This window comes from Schistocerca cancellata, chromosome 8 (genome assembly GCF_023864275.1).
Source record: "Schistocerca cancellata isolate TAMUIC-IGC-003103 chromosome 8, iqSchCanc2.1, whole genome shotgun sequence".
Lineage (NCBI taxonomy): Eukaryota > Metazoa > Arthropoda > Insecta > Orthoptera > Acrididae > Schistocerca > Schistocerca cancellata.
Genome location: NC_064633.1, coordinates 178,828,657 through 178,846,010, shown reverse-complemented (window position 1 = coordinate 178,846,010; position 17,354 = coordinate 178,828,657). Strand labels below are relative to the sequence as shown.

The window sequence follows — 17,354 nt, the reverse complement described above, 5'->3', positions numbered from 1 at the left end:
TAGGCTACTGTAATATCCACGACACTATGTTCTAGCCACAAGACGTTAAAATGAACTAAGTGTACAAACTTCAACAAATATTATCGATTCTACGTTTAAAAAAGACTGTATCGTGTAATAATATCGATAATTATTTCATTATTTCTGTAATAATTTAATTTCTGTGTAAATTTAAACTATTATCAGACAACTACATTCATAGACAATAAGAATTATAATCTTTTTTTTGTTGTCTGTGATAACTGTGGTTCAGTTGTTTTTCCTGTACTACGCGATGAACTGTTCGGACGTGAGACGAGTGAGGTCTGTAAAGAGAAAACCAGTAACTATATTGTTAATTATTGTTTAAAAAATAGGGTCCCTTTTGTGTAGTGGATTTGTATTTATTTCAATTGTAATCCAATCTAATTAATGTTCTTAAGTGTTAATTTTCAGCTCCGCAATTACGAGCGCAGCCAATTGTGCTAGTAACTTACAGCGGAGTTTACTAGTAGATGGTATAAAAAATATGAAGTATATTTCATTGAAAATAATTTTAAATACTAAAGAATAGAGAGCAAAAGACTCAAAGACTTATATCTAAATATATTAACTTGATATAAAAGGAATCAAGAATAACAATAGACAAATTACTAGCGTCTGTCTGCCGCCATCTTAGCAAAACTATCTCGGCGGCAGTTTTGAATCGAAAATTTTAACAAACATAAATGTTGTTAGATATAAATGAATGGAAGTAAATGTGCACTGGTGGTCCCGAATCTACTTTAAAAGACAGAATTCAACTCAGATTGAATCTTTAAAAATAGTGCTCGCAGCAGGTTACGTAATATCAATTTTTCATTTGCTGATGTATGAAGCCTAAATATTTCGGACGATTTACATGAAATATTTTAATAGGAGATATACGTCACAGTTTTGCGTGGGTAGTATTTTGTGACTAAATGTTCCTTTTGCTACAGAAAAGTGCTTCCATCTTAAGTAACAGTTGAGTAAAAGCTGATAAATGATACGCAATTTAGTGCCACTCACACGGCTTTACAGACAGCATTTCTACACAACATCAGGTGGAGATTTCTTTAGCAGAGTGACAAATATTAGCCGGGATAATCATTTTTGAGATCAAATCGTTACGCTGACAACCGGTAACTGGTTTTATATTTTTTGTAGTGTACCTGAAGTATCATTTATAAGTAATTAAAGTCACGAAATACTATAAACCGGTTCAGCCACACTACACGCTAGGAAAATGTTTTTCCAAAAGACTTTCCAACATTTAAGTTTGTATTGGGTGTAAGCTAGTTTCACCTTTCCCGAAACTGTTTTCTTGCTATTTCACCCTGCTTTTTCTGTTCTTTCTACATCGACCACTTTCACTTATTTTGATGCCTAAATAACAAAACGTATCTACTACTTTTAATGTCCCGCTGCCTAATCTACTTCCTTAAACATCGCGTGGCTTGCTTCGAACACACGCTTTCTGAATTTCTGTAAACGTCAGAAACGTAAGTTTTCCATTCTTCAACGTATTATCAAAGGTAGGATCAGTATTACCTCACATGTTCGTACATTTATTCGGAATCGAAAGCGATCATCCCTGAGACAGGTTTCCACAAGTTTTTACGTCGATACTTGTGAAAAGAATTCGTGTCAATATTTCGCACCCATGACTTTTAGACCGATAGTCCGGTAATAGTCTCATTGGTCAGCAAGTGCTACCTTTCACACTTCAAGTATTGTGTTCGTTTTGAAGTATGGGGCTATTTTTCCTATCCCATATGTCTCACATATCCGATGGAGTGGTTTGTCATGGTATGCGCAACCAAGAATATCAATTATTTTGAGGGAGCGTCTTCCACTCCAAATGCCTTGTTTCGAGTGATGTCACTTAATGTCTGTTAATTCGGCACAGTATCTCAATATTCAGCGTTTCAGCAATACTTCCTTACCACAGGGATTTAGTTCTAACAAGAATTTACATTCAGATAGACGAAATACAGACATAAAAGTCTTCGTTTTAACGTATTACGTAGAATATTGAATTGTTTTGCTGCTGCTGAGAAAGTCATGTTATCATCCTTTACTTCTTAAATTGCCTTTTACATCGAAACAGAGTTCCACGTATGTTGCACTGTGTTCCACATGTATTTTCTTGGCATCTTGAAGCACTTGAAAACCGTTTTAGAAGAGCAGAAAAGCGGATATTAGTTTTGTGTATAAACCGATTTGTAATGTTTTAGTTTCAGTTCTTGTACTGTACACAAAATATGGACTTAGCTAATTCTCACTGGGATAAACAAACTGAAAAGTAACTGTCATGGGTAGTGGCCAAGGTGTCAAATTTTCCCAATCGGTCGCTATGTCTGTGTCAGCAGTTCACACACACCAAACAATACAACAAAAGGAATCGACAATGAATCATACTTGTAACCCAAAAGACAGTGGGTGAACCTTGATCTCGTAAAAACTTATTGCTCTACATAAAAGTGTAACAATTAAAGTAATATGAGTGACTTCTCTTACATCAAACAATCGAAAAACGTAAAAGTTTTCACAGTTTCGCAATGAGAAAAACCAATATTTCTACTATGCGCAATATTTGTGTCTCTATCCAGAGAAATATCTGTAACATCAGCTGCAGTATAACCTCCATCGGTGAACACGTTAGAGTCTAGAGGAAAAATTCCACACTTTCTAAGCCCATTGAATGCTGTCATTGGAACAGCTGTGCGAAGAAACGCTTTACCCAAATCCACTTATTTGAAACTATGTAATCTGACAATGCTAATGGTGTAGATTACAGCTAGTTTGACCACTTCTCGGTAGAAAGCAGCACTGCTGAAGACATCTAACAAGCAGTGACCACTTTTCCCAACGTGGCCACTTACCCTTCGTCCATCTACTGGTTTCGACTCCCAGTCAACACACGGAACTTTTTAGTCACATCATTTCAAGTTCAAAAATGTCGCTCCTAGTTACTTGTGAATACTATCCTATACTCAGTGTCTCCCGATGTGTAGTCAACAACGATGATTGTGTAGAGTTTGAATCCCAGACAGCATGGAACTTTTTCTCGTGTTATTTCCAGTGCAAAGATGTGAACATGGCGCTACTTGTGAAATAAATCTATTTTCAACGCCTGTTAATCACAAGAAGTCAACGACGATAGATGCTATGTTCGAATCACTGTAAGGAAAAACTTTTTTCGTCTCATTTTTTAAATTTCAAACCACGTCATTGGTAAAAACAAGGATTTTCAAAATTTTATTTCTCTTCGTTAACAGCCCGATTAGGTGCTTGGGTCGAATCTCTGTCGAAGACAAAACTGTATACCACGTCATTTCAAGTTTAAATATTGCCACTCTTTCTTACTTGTGACTGAAACCATGCTTAGGACGTTTCGTTCTTAGTTAAAAGTAACAGTTGTTGATGGATTATAGTCCTAGATCCCAGTGCATTACAGAAATTTTCGTCTTATTATTTCAAGGTGAAAGTTGTATTCTGAAATGTCATTTGTTGTAATAAATTTGAGTTTACAACCGTAGTCGTTGTGCCATTTCTAAGAGCCTGTTTTCTGATATTTGCATGATCATGGTGTTACTTTATATATATATATATATTGAAAGCTGTACAGAACAGTTATCTCTCTTGGTCTCTTGTAGTAACGAATTTGTATAGTTAAACGACTGTACTGAAAAGAGAGCAGATGACCTGCAAAACGGTTAGGTTATGTGAGTTGCATACAATTCAAGCATAACGCAATTCTAGGCTTTCGGATGGTTTTGAGCATAATAGAACATCAGGTTTTCACCATCCCACTGCATATAATAAAACACCCAAAAGTAAATTATTCCGGAAAACGCACTTTATTCTGTGTTGAATTTTAACATATTTCTCGTTTTCAGAAAATTTGTAATTGGTATTTGCACGTCACTATGCTCTGTAGGTCTTCCGAAGTTGGTAACCACATATGACTCCATTACATATGTGTTTCCTTGTTGACCCATGTATTTGCGGTGAATTAAGTAGATTATGTTCTCATGTGTTACTTGCGTTGGGTACATTTGTAATTTGTGTATCCCATGTAATATTGAAGCGTGTTGTGATAACTAATTGCCCTTTGTGCGCGTCTGAGAACTGCGTCACCGTTGGTTCAGAAGACTTAATGCAGAGGGAATGCTGTAACAGTAATAAAGAATACGTAGTTGCTCCTTTTGACGAAGGTCGTTTAGAGACAGTGGCTACTCTCCTGTTCATTCTTCAGTTCACTGAAAAACTAAAACAATTCCTGGTTGCTGCTTGTAACGTAGCTGCGTAAAGAGAGAGTGGGGGCTCGTCTACTTGTGCCTCAGTTTGCATACAAACTAAAACAACCCGTAGCTGCAGCTTATAGCGTAGTTCAGCAGAGATAGTGGGGACTCCCCTATTCATCCATCAGTTCGCAGACCTACTGAAACAAGTTGTATTTGCTACTTGTGACGCAGCTGAGTGGCGGAAGAGAGGAATTGGCCCTTCTCGTTTTCTGGCTCGCAGGCAGCCTCAAAACAACCAGTAGTTGCCGCTTGTGACGTAGTTGTGTAGAGAGAGTGGGGACTAGGTTACTCTCTCTTGAGTTTGTGACAAATCATTGGCAGGTGCAACCCGATCCCCGAGCCGTCAGTCGCTGACGTTGCGCCGCGGCTGGTTGTTGGACTGCGGCAACGTCCTCTCCCCCCTCTCAGTCACACACACACGTATATATAGCGGTGCACAGCTGCTGTGCCCCTTTAGACCGCATGGCCTGCCTTTGAGCGACCGCCCCGCTTCGGCCTACGCGACGACACCCACCGAGCCTCGTCTGGCGTGCTTGCTGATTCAATCTGGCGTCACCCGACTACACCACACACCCGCGTGCACCTCGCAGCGAGGCAATGCCGCACAGCCCATTGTGCGAGTCGCGCTGTTCCCGGTGACAATTCTCCCACCTCGCGTCGCCCGGAGCTGCCGCCCTAATGGATTTCACGCAGTACGGGTAGTCCATCGACTCGAGGCTGAACAAGAGTGAATACGCTGGAAACTCTATACTCTGGTTAAATTAGCTGCCGTCTGACGTTACTGATACAAAGTTGCTACGATGTCGGGGCAACTACTGCCTGCAGGCAGCCACCACAAGACTGTGCTCTCAGAGACCATACAAAATCGCTTCACAGTCTCCATCTCCTGCAGATGTCATTTAAATAAACGGTAATTCACGTATGATATTGATCTCTATTGTGTCTCTATAAGCATTTCAAAGATCTGTTCGTAATTCTAAATACGGCCAGAGTGTAAGTGATTTGTAGTAGACCATTCAGCGCGCTTCGTTGAAGAAAGGGCTTTGCAACATTCGCCACTACGTGTTCAAATGTCTATCCAACGACTTCGTTAATTACAATTGCACTGGGAACGGGGCCATCGATATCAGGCTGTAGATCTCTGGTTCCCAACCAGAGGATCACAGATCACCAATAGCCCATAAGAGCTAAAATGTGGTCCGTGAAAGATCCAAACATTTGAAAATTTTATTCGTTTTAAATTATTAATCTCGTGTAATTTCGGCAGTGCAGAGTAGAGGAGAGGTCAAGTGGTAGACAGCACACCATAGCACGAGCCGGTCAGTCAATCGCACTGTGTGTCCACGATAACTTGTTGTTGGCTAGTGCTGCTAGAAGGAACAATAATGTGTATTAGTTGACAGATATTGATTTCTTTTTCAGTGCTGCCAACGTCAGGCTGTCCATGGATGTGAGGTGTTACCATTGAGCTCAATACTAAATTGAAAACACTACTCAAAGGTACCTTTGCATAGAAAACAGTGACGGTGTTTGGCAGCGACACCGTATTGGCGAAGAGGCATTCCTGGTTGTCAGTACTGCTTTTACTTGCGACTTTTGAGAGATTCTTTCATTGAACTAAAAACTGAACCTAGACAATGTCACGCAGTATCAGTAAATAATAATTTCATTTTCCCTGTTTAGTACAACGACTTGACAGCTTGCACCGCCCTATCATGGCGACTGTGACGTATTGCATCACGGCTTGGCTCCATAGAGTATTGTTTTTAATTCATTACTGAGTTCACTGAGTATAATGTGGACTCTGTTAAGTTAAACGGTGTGTTTCTAAACTGCGAGAAGCAGCCGAAGCTGCTTTCCCCTCGGCGCTGCTCTCCCATCGGCAATCATGACGCACTGACATGGCGCATTTCCTGCCATTTCCAACCAACGCAGTGGACAAGCAGGTCGCTCTCTTTCGTCTTTCTCGGCGGTGTTAGTGACTACATTAACTTGTTTAGTGTTTCGACGGCACGAGTAGGTTAACTACAGTCTAACATGTTTAACTGATCCCTAGTCCTACACATTTTTTCTAAAAAATGTCATATTACCGCTCTGAGCTGCCGCTAAAACACTTTATTTATGCAAACAGTCTCGGTCATCTGACACATATGAGGTTTATAAAAGTATTCACAGCGTCCTGTTACGCGAAATATAAAATCGTTATTGTCAGGAGACAAACCCATAAATAATAATACACAGTTAGGAAATCGGTATATACATTACATTAATCTATAAACACTGTGGTAGAGAGTCCATTCATTCATGTTAAAACTGTAATGGTTTTTAACGCTGTTAACAGATAAATACCACACACAGGCACACGGATCTAGTACTGTGAATACTTTCAAAGAACTTGATGGTGGTCATACAACTGAAACTGGATGTACAAATTAAATATTTTAATAGAAACTCAATGCGGGAGTATGACATTTTTAAATACATAAGAGCTGTGGAGAACCACCTCCTAAAAAATCAACATTATGATCAGTTTATAATTCATGTATAAGACGTAAGTACACATATCTCTATGGTAAACTCTTTTAATCAAAACTAGATATTAAAAAGGGACTATAGGCGTGAGTATACCCACGTATGTGCATATTACAAAAAATTCAGAACAGTTAGGTGCCTTTAGTTGACTAACTAATTAGATTATCACATGACATAGTGTTTCGAAATTAAAAATTGAAATTATATATGTATTATATATGTATTGACTTCGTTAGACGGTAACGGAGAAATAAAACTATAGTGCGTCCTATGCCCACTCGAGAGAGAATCGTTGAAGGTAAGCGACATAGAAACGGCCCATCACAATTACTGCGGCAGACCACCACCTAATCACATTTCGCAAAGCACTTGTTAATAGATGATACAGAGTTGTCTATTACAAACCTTAATGACTTAGCAATAGCATTCTGGAGGAATCAAAAGATATCTTTTTTACTCTGTACTTGAACATATACATCGATAAAAGGGTAATGTGTATTGGTACTACGTTTTAGCACTAAAATCAGGCTCATTAATGCTGACCAGTTTTTCCGAGGAGTGACCGTTTATAAACATATTTTCTTATATTTCTTAAACTAATAAACACCTGCAATCCGTCATTTTTCTGCAGTTATGCCAATATGTGAACACTTCCCATTAGTATAAAAGGTAAAGGCACATATTCCATGCATCTCATTTCTATCCAGGGTTTTTTCATATACTTTGAATGAAAGCATATGCAAATATTAATAAAGATTTTTGTATAGAATCATGTATGTTCTCATTTGCTACCCTTTGAGGCCTGAGTTAGTTATTTTATCATCCAACAGTGATTATGACTACATCATCTAGCCAGTATATGCACAAAGAGTTCACAGTAGCATTTAATCCTCTTTCTCCTAAATGCTACCCAGAAAATCTTCTGTAAACACACAATCGTATCTGCCAAAACCAGTCCACATACACGAAAAGACACTGACTGTAGCAGACGTGGAGGATGTTATAGGGTTAGCTATTGAAATATAGTTTTATGCTTGATGATGCTTACAAAACCTTGTTCCATGACCACCTAACAAAGACGACACTCATTCTCACTTTATCGTAGGTTAATAACAGAGTATACTGATCAACTGCAACTGCCACAGCTTCATATGTAATCTAAATATACTCCACGTTTGTAAAATATGCAAGTATTGTTTGAGGAAGTAACTGTATCCGACTGTAAACAGCTAGCCTAATTGCTGTATATTGTGTGATTCGCTAGTATCTATATATCTGATAGTATTTTGGTCTACAGTGTTCTAGATTGCAAAGAAATACGTTTCTCAAAAAAACGATTCAAATGGCTCTGAGCACTATGGGACTTAACATCTGGGGTCATCAGTCCCCTAGAACTTAGAACTACTTAAACCTAACTAACCTACCTATAGGCATCACACACATCCATGCCCGAGGCAAGATTCGAACCTGCGGCCGTTGCAGTCGGACGGTTCCAGACTGAAGCGCCTAGAACGGCTTGACCACACCGGCCAAGCCGCATTGTATAACACTTCTGTATCGCCAGCATTTAATACACTTAGACAGTGTAAAACACGAACAATCTGTTCCATAGCTATAAATGATAGCTTAAAACCATTTTCCGTAGCCAATGATGCTCTAAAACGTTCTAATACACACATATCAGGCCACATTATAAAGCTGATAAAATGGTTACCAATAACTGCGTTAACTCCTGGCCTTGTGAACTGACATATTTGCTATATTTCTTTACAAATGGAGCTCTTTCACATCAGAAAAACCTTATTGTAGTTTACTATACCATTTCTATTTGTCCGGTACTATTCTTCTTGCAGACAGAAGTGTTGATTCGAAGTTAGGTACTCACACATCAACATTTGGTTTAACATCCATACAAAACGTTGCATTATACTCCCACCCAAAACCTAAGCGTTGTCTGCACAGAGCTGTTACAGTATTACACGCAGCTGATCCATTTTAACATCAGTCGGTTCCACTTTATATGATATTCATATATTTCTTTCAAACGACCTCAAACATTCCTATGACAATTTCTTCTAATAGGTATATTGCTGCTGCAATATTTCTCCCATGTAGGAGTAACGGTAGTTTTTCTGACATCATGTAATATCTTTGTGTCACTAAAGTATGGATGTGTGATGTACCCCTCTCTTATATCTAGCTGTAGCTGCCACAGCTTCTACCAGAAATGTCAATTACTTCCACTACTTATTGCATCTATAACATAAATGTAATGTTACTAAAAGATTCTAACATACAGCTGTAGTCAATGAATTATAATGCTTATGTAACTGAGTTTGATATTCCTCATAGTATGCATTCCACTGCGGCCTCAGGTCACTAGTATGTTTTTCTGCCTTACACATATATTAAATTTAAATATATTGAGCAGTGGAATAGTGATTGAATGTATGGCCTCTAATTCCTCTTATCTTGTTCCTATAGCCTCTGTGTGAAATATGTGACAGCATATCATGCAGTCTGTCTTGAATGCTCATTTCCTAAAATTACCTGATAGCGTTTCACGGGAACTACATTTTCATTCTTCGGCTGAGCCCCATTGCATGTGGAGATAGAAACCAGCTCAGGGACTGCACATACATATGTCCAAACAACTCTTAGGCTGACATGTGAAACAGACTAACAGTAACAAATCCTGCACACATGTCCCAGCTTTATCAGTCCTGATTATCTATTTGACTGGAAGACACATCCAGTATTAATGTCCACTAGCAGGTGTCTATAGATATTTTTGGTCAAAAAGTATATGCAAAGTATAGATCACACAGTATAATGTCAGTTAACTAAAAGGGAACAAGTGCCCCCATATGCATTGTCCATACTGGGGTTGCGTATACCTATCCCACCTGAAATTCGATGTCAGTTCATTCCACTCTCGATTAGAACGTGACAAAAATTATTTACATATGTAGTAAAATCTTAGATGTTTCTGTACTTTTAAAGTAGCTCTGGACTATGCAGCTGTACAAAGGAATGTCGATCTGTAGGTGCTACAGTAATCAATGTGTGATTACAAGTGCAGCTGCAAAGCTTACTTGATCATTTTTTCTGGAGAGCTATCAAGTTTCCTTTCTCTTTATTCTCGACATTAAAACTAATGTTTTCAAGATATACATCGAATTGCATCTCTGACTTTGAAACGCAATTTGTTTATTGTGTCATCACTTCTCTCTATATATTATGATTGGGTAACCGCAGTTTGGCTTCAAGCAAATGCCGCGATGGTTCGTTTGAAAGGGCATTGCCGATTTCCTTCTCCATCCTTCACTAATACGAGCTTCTGCTCCGTGTCTAATGACCTCGATGCTGATGGGACGTTAGACACTAATCTCCTCCTCCTCCTCCTCCACAGTTAGTCGACTGTACAGCTGTAAACCCAACCAGTACATGACAGAAGGTGCTTGGTAGACAGTTTAGCGTTTTCTTGCCCTTCCTTGTTGCATAGATGAGAAAACAGTAACAATCTCCTTATGGATACGCAATTCATCGGTATATCGATCACTACTACGAATTAGTGCATAATAAAATTACGTTTAATGATAAGGTGGTTCACTATTTCATTCCCCTATATTTACAGGTGTACAATGTCAAGTGAAATGAACTACAACAGACGAATTTGGGACCGCTGTATCGGATGGGTACATAAAATCATTTTGTTCATAACTGAAAACCTGTTTGGGTCAACTTCGGCTACAAATTGCGTAAACGAAATTGCAAATGCGTACTGAAACACCAGAGAAACTTCATATGACAACCCATAATATGGATAGCCTGCTTCTCTAATAGCTAGCAATATACTGACTCAGTTACATATTCGTACACTATCTTTTAATACACTCCTGGAAATGGAAAAAAGAACACATTGACACCGGTGTGTCAGACCCACCATACTTGCTCCGGACACTGCGAGAGGGCTGTACAAGCAATGATCACACGCACGGCACAGCGGACACACCAGGAACTGCGGTGTTGGCCGTCGAATGGCGCTAGCTGCGCAGCATTTGTGCACCGCCGCCGTCAGTGTCAGCCAGTTTGCCGTGGCATACGGAGCTCCATCGCAGTGTTTAACACTGGTAGCATGCCGCGACAGCGTGGACGTGAACCGTATGTGCAGTTGACGGACTTTGAGCGAGGGCGTATAGTGGGCATGCGGGAGGCCGGGTGGACGTACCGCCGAATTGCTCAACACGTGGGGCGTGAGGTCTCCACAGTACATCGATGTTGTCGCCAGTGGTCGGCGGAAGGTGCACGTGCCCGTCGACCTGGGACCGGACCGCAGCGACGCACGGATGCACGCCAAGACCGTAGGATCCTACGCAGTGCCGTAGGGGACCACACCGCCACTTCCCAGCAAATTAGGGGCACTGTTGCTCCTGGGGTATCGGCGAGGACCATTCGCAACCGTCTCCATGAAGCTGGGCTACGGTCCCGCACACCGTTAGGCCGTCTTCCGCTCACGCCCCAACATCGTGCAGCCCGCCTCCAGTGGTGTCGCGACAGGTGTGAATGGAGGGACGAATGGAGACGTGTCGTCTTCAGCGATGAGAGCCGCTTCTGCCTTGGTGCCAATGATGGTCGTATGCGTGTTTGACGCCGTGCAGGTGAGCGCCACAATCAGGACTGCATACGACCGAGGCACACAGGGCCAACACCCGGCATCATGGTGTGGGGAGCGATCTCCTACACTGCCGTACACCACTGGTGATCGTCGAGGGGACACTGAATAGTGCACAGTACATCCAAACCGTCATCGAACCCATCGTTCTACCATTCCTAGACCTGCAAGGGAACTTGCTGTTCCAACAGGACAATGCACGTCCGCATGTATCCCGTGCCACCCAACGTGCTCTAGAAGGTGTAAGTCAACCATCCTGGCCAGCAAGATCTCCGGATCTGTCCCCCATTGAGCATGTTTGGGACTGGATGAAGCGTCGTCTCACGCGGTCTGCACGTCCAGCACGAACGCTGGTCCAACTGAGGCGCCAGGTGGAAATGGCATGGCAAGCCGTTCCACAGGACTACATCCAGCATCTCTACGATCGTCTCCATGGGAGAATAGCAGCCTGCATTGCTGCGAAAGGTGGATATACACTGTACTAGTGCCGACATTGTGCATGCTCTGTTGCCTGTGTCTATGTGCCTGTGGTTCTGTCAGTGTGATCATGTGATGTATCTGACCCCAGGAATGTGTCAATAAAGTTTCCCCTTCCTGGGACAATGAATTCACGGTGTTCTTATTTCAATTTCCAGAAGTGTATAAACGCCTGGAAATTTTGTCTCTATTGGCCATCAATCAGTTGTCTTGATTAGTCACTATTCAGATGCTCATACTCTATGTGATGCTCATGTGTAAAGTTCCATAGACTGTGTCGTATTTAAAGAATGTTTTGACATCCTCTATATGCACAGAAGAGAAAGTGATAGCAGAAATGGTGTGGCGCACGACTGCTTGTGATTGGTCTCCTGTCAGATATGACAAGTTTTAATATACATAGTACTACCAATGTAAAAATGATTACCATGAAGGTGTAGCTGCAGAAGAATGTCAGTATGATGGAATGTTCATAATAGCTCATTTTCAGAAATATTACAGTTACAAAATTCTTAGATTGTATTTAAGACACCCTATGTACAGTTTTCACAGCAGTGGCTCACTTTGTATACCTTCATCCTTGCAGAGTGCGCACTGCATAGACAAGCAGCAATCAGTCATAGAGTGAATCGATTGAGTATGGGACCACTGACGCTTGCTGCTACTACATGTAGAGGAAAGACTTTAGTTTTGTTATTTCCAGCACAGGCGTTGCTGGTAAACGCTAGCCTTGGTGGTGTCTCCTCATTAGAAGCAAGGAAACTGCCAACGAGATCACAACACATTTGAGTGTGCAGTGCAGCAGTGGCTCTGGTGCTGGAAGGATGGAACATCATGGAGTGAGTGGTGGCAGCACGTGGGAGAGGCTTTCCTACAATTTTTTAAATTATAATACAGTGCACACCTCTTGCATAGCGATCGTACTATTACACACGGTTGCGATGGCTGTTTGACAACTAATGAGCTGTACAGTTCTTAAACTTAGGTAACTGGATTTTTTACAAGTGTACAATAATGTCATGGCATCAGACCCATCTTAGACAGCCTGACAGTGATGTTATTACAGTATTACAGCAGATTACTGATGTGGACTTGAATATGGTATGTCCCATACGATCAATCACATTTACATCCATTAAGGAAGATATACTATGGCTCTGTAGTAAGTGGCTCCACTCATTGCATGCCACTCTAGAAGCGTCAACAATTTCTGAGTGGAAGAGATTTAGGCGCCTTACCTGAAATACAATTAATAACGAGAAAAGTGCAGTAGCTTTCTGGCCATTCATTAATTCAGGGAATCACAATTAAAGAGCTCCACAATAGGCTGTCAACGATAGATAGTAGCATTTACGAATCTAATCCATATCGTACCAACACTGCAAAGGTCACTGACAATAGCACATTTAAAATTAAAATCTTCTCAGCCATTGCTTACATCAACGTATATTATGTAAAAGCTCATTTAAATTGTACAGATAGAACTCTTTTAACAAACTGAAAATAGCTCCACTATATTAACAAGAGAAATGGGCAGCAAATACTTGGGATATGTGTTTCTGTAAACGGAAAAGATAGCAGGGCTCGTAACGAAAGAAGTTTCCTTTCGTGAAAGAACAGTACACCTACCGTACAGGGTAAATAAGAACCATTTTCACCTCTAGCAGTGTGTGGCAGTGTGCCTCGTTTGCTACTAGCGTGAGTATCGTTAGTAGAAATCTTCACTCCCTGTAAGGTTAACGCACTCTGTAGAAAGTAAACACTCCGGCCACGTGTGTGCTTTGAGCTGCCAATGGTTCATAAGGTGCACTGCACAGGGTCAGTGAACTTTGTGAAAGGCACTGTAATTGCTTCTTTTGACTTAGTGAGGTGGATAGCGTGGAAAATCACTAATCAGTCTTCAGTTCGCAGACTCGTTAAGAAGGAAAGTTCGTGAAGACAATCTGGCGATCAATCTTCCGTTACACCTGTACCCCACATATCCCCTCTTCATCCTGTTACACTCCCAGAACGCAGTTCATCCCCTAATACGGCTCTAATGTACTTATATGTGATATATAAGTTTCATATTTGTTTTTAACCGACTTCATTTAAAGATAAACACTAATGTTATACAGTTAAAGCAATATTTTTAATAATCTGCGGTACTTCCATCCCCTGCAAAGCAGAACTATTAGTCCCAGAATAAAATGAGTAGGATCTTTCTTGTACGAAATTGAAAGTAGTTGAATTATGTACTAGAAAAAATTTTTGGTAGATGCCGAGAATTTCGAGTTATTCGAGAAAAACTGGATCTTTTAACGCCCTCTCACCCCAGCACTCACACCCCACCGGTTAGGATCATTATTCTGTTGTTCATGACATTCGCTCCTCGTAGTATACAAAACATTGCGACTACCAGATTTTTTCCTGTAATTTTCCTCAGTTCATCAGAATATATACTGAAAGAGTCTCCGCGGATTAGCTCGAACGGTCACCCTATAAAGTGAGTCTACATATTCGAGGATACACAGGGTATACCATAGATGCGGCGATAGAATTCTAGACGCACTAGAGGAGAAGGTGTAGGTAAAGTCAAAATGAGACAGAGTTTTGTTTCCAAATGTTACTGAATCTTTATACAGAACGTCGTGAGCTGATTCACGGCCGACGGTTTGTGTCACAACAGAAAAATCACAAAAATGCGTTAGAAATAATTTCCTCATGGCAAATGAGAAGAAAACCGCATGCTTTATCTTTAGAGGTATAAGAATGAAAGCCAGCACTAGAATTAGAGTTGTGGAATTGAGCAAACATCTTACACAAAGTTGCCAGGAAAACACGATTATTTATAATACGGATTACACGCTTCTTGTAAAAGAAGTAGGAATAATTTTCTATGAGAACTGCATGGCAACCAACTGTATCAGAAACGTATGTGCCAAAACGCGTGTTTCATCAACGTAAAACAATCTTCAAAGCTTTGCCCACAAATATAAGGAATATAAAACATTTCGCTTATTTAAGATAGCATCCAAAAATTATTAATTTGTGATAGTTTCTGAAAAACTTAAGAGTGCATTACGTATTCACATTGACATAGATCAGCCAATTGGTTAACGAATGTGTGTGATTTGTTTAATACGTTTCGTACACAGAAAATATTTGTGATTCTGCTTCTCTGTTTTGCTTTTTTCGCTGTTGGTGACTGTTCAGATAGCTGTGCGCCCAGCAAAGTGTCGAATCGAGCCTGGCGAACAGCGATTATTGTGAGAGCAGATTAGAGATGTGAAGTAGTGAGAGTTCTACAGTGAGTACAAACGTTAGTTTAACAGTTCTTCATTATTTTACTGCCGAACTTCCTGTAGCTGTGTAGGTCCACTGTGCTGATACCCTCTTATCGATCTTTGTTAGCACGTATACGAAAGACTGGACAAAGAAGAAATGTTGCCATCCAAAGAACGTTGACACTGTGTTCATCGGACTTTTTCAGTTTTTAATGTTATTCGCAAGGCTGGTAATGTATCTGCTACGCTTCAGCTAGTTAACGTTAGTGTTATATCAGTCAATTAAATATAATTTCTATGAAGAGTGGTAGTGATGGCCTTGGTGGAAAAGAAATAATATGCCGCAACACTGTGGAAAAACAATGCACGCTCCGTTTTTACCTTTAAAGAACTTGTAGAATTTTCTCTCTTTAGTGTTCTTTACTAGATTTTATGTCATGTGAGACCGTGAAAAGATTATCGACGTGTATTAACAACCATTTGTTAGTACTTCTGGCAAGACGGATTGTCAAACCGTTTGAAGTAGTACACAGTGAAAATTAATGGGCAGTCACAATTTCATTGCAGTTTATAAGATCGACCTTGTTCAATGTAATCAGTAGCCCTAATGCGTGTCTAGAGGGACTTTGTACCATTGATACTAATAAAGTGTTTATTAACAAGAATTCTGGACGTTTTAATTTATTTTGAACCTTCACCGCCAGTCTGGACTTCGGTTAGAAAGGATGACTCATTATGGTGCACTCGAATTCAATAAAAAAAACAACCTGGACTGTATTTTAATGAAATACCTAACAATGTATTTCATGAGATCGAGAAAATTATAACACTCTAATATCGTATTCAGTCTCATCAGTCATTTACGAAAACTTCCTCTCATGTTTTATGAAATATATGCGAATAATTCCCTACATCTAACAAATCACTACACTAACATAATGCGGACTTCCTGTGTTCCCCCTACACTTGTTTAGGCAACTTGACTTAGTTTATATTGTAATTTAGTGTTGAATAACTCATAGATGCACTATGTGATCAAAAGTATCCGGACACCCCCAGAAACATACGTTTCTCATAATAGGTGCTTTTGCTGCCCTCTACTGCCAGGTGCTCCATATTAGCGGCCTCGTTAGACATCGTGAAAGAGCAGAATGGGGCTCTCCGCGGGTCTCACGGACTTCGAACGTGGTCAGGTGACTGGGTGTCACTTGCGTCACACGTGTCTAGGCGATATTTCCACACTCCTAAACATCCCTAGGTCAACTGTTTCCGATGTAACAATGAAGTGGAAACGGGAAGGGACACCTACAACACAAAAGCGTACAGGCCGACATCGGCTGTTGACTGACAGAGACTGCCGACAGTTGGAGAGGCTCGTAGCGTGTAATAGGCAGGCCTCTATCCATACCATCACAGAGGAATTGCAAACTGCATCAGGATCCACTGGAAGTACTTCGACAGTTTGACGGGAGTTGAGAAAACTTTCATGCTCGAACAGGTGCTTATAAGCCACACATCGCGCCGGTAAATGCCAAATAACACCTCTCTTGGTGCAAGGAGCGTAAACATTGGACGATTGAACAGTGGAAATATTTTATGTGGACTGACGAATCACACTACACAATGTGGCGATCCGCTGGCAGGGTTTGGGCTCGGCGAATGCACGGTGAACGTCATCTGCCAGCGTGTGTAGTGCTAACAGTAAAATTTGGAGGCGGGGGTGATATGGTGTGGTCGTATTTTTCATGGAGGGAGCTTGCACCTCTTGTTGTTTTGCTTGGCACTATCACAGCACAGGCCTACATTGATGCTTTAAGCACATTCTTGCTTCGCACTGTTGAAGAGCAATTCGGGGATGGCGATTGCATCATTCAACACGATCGAGCACCTGTTCATAATGCACGGCCTTTGTCGGACTGGGTACATGACAATAACGTCCCTGTAATGGACTGGACTGCACATAGTCCTGACCTGAATCCTATAGAACACCTTTGGGATGTTTTGGAACGCCGACTTCCTGCCAGGACTCACCGAACGTTATCGACACTTCTCCTCAGTGCTGCCATTCCCCAAGAACTCTTCCAGCATATATGC

At 40.8% G+C, this 17,354-nt stretch overlaps 1 protein-coding gene across 2 annotated transcripts in view; it reads right to left on the bottom strand.

Annotated features, from left to right (window-relative positions):
- The window catches only part of LOC126095172 (uncharacterized), a 1,128,014-nt gene that overhangs the window by 370,649 nt on the left and 740,011 nt on the right, over positions 1 to 17,354 (bottom strand). The window lies entirely within an intron of this gene.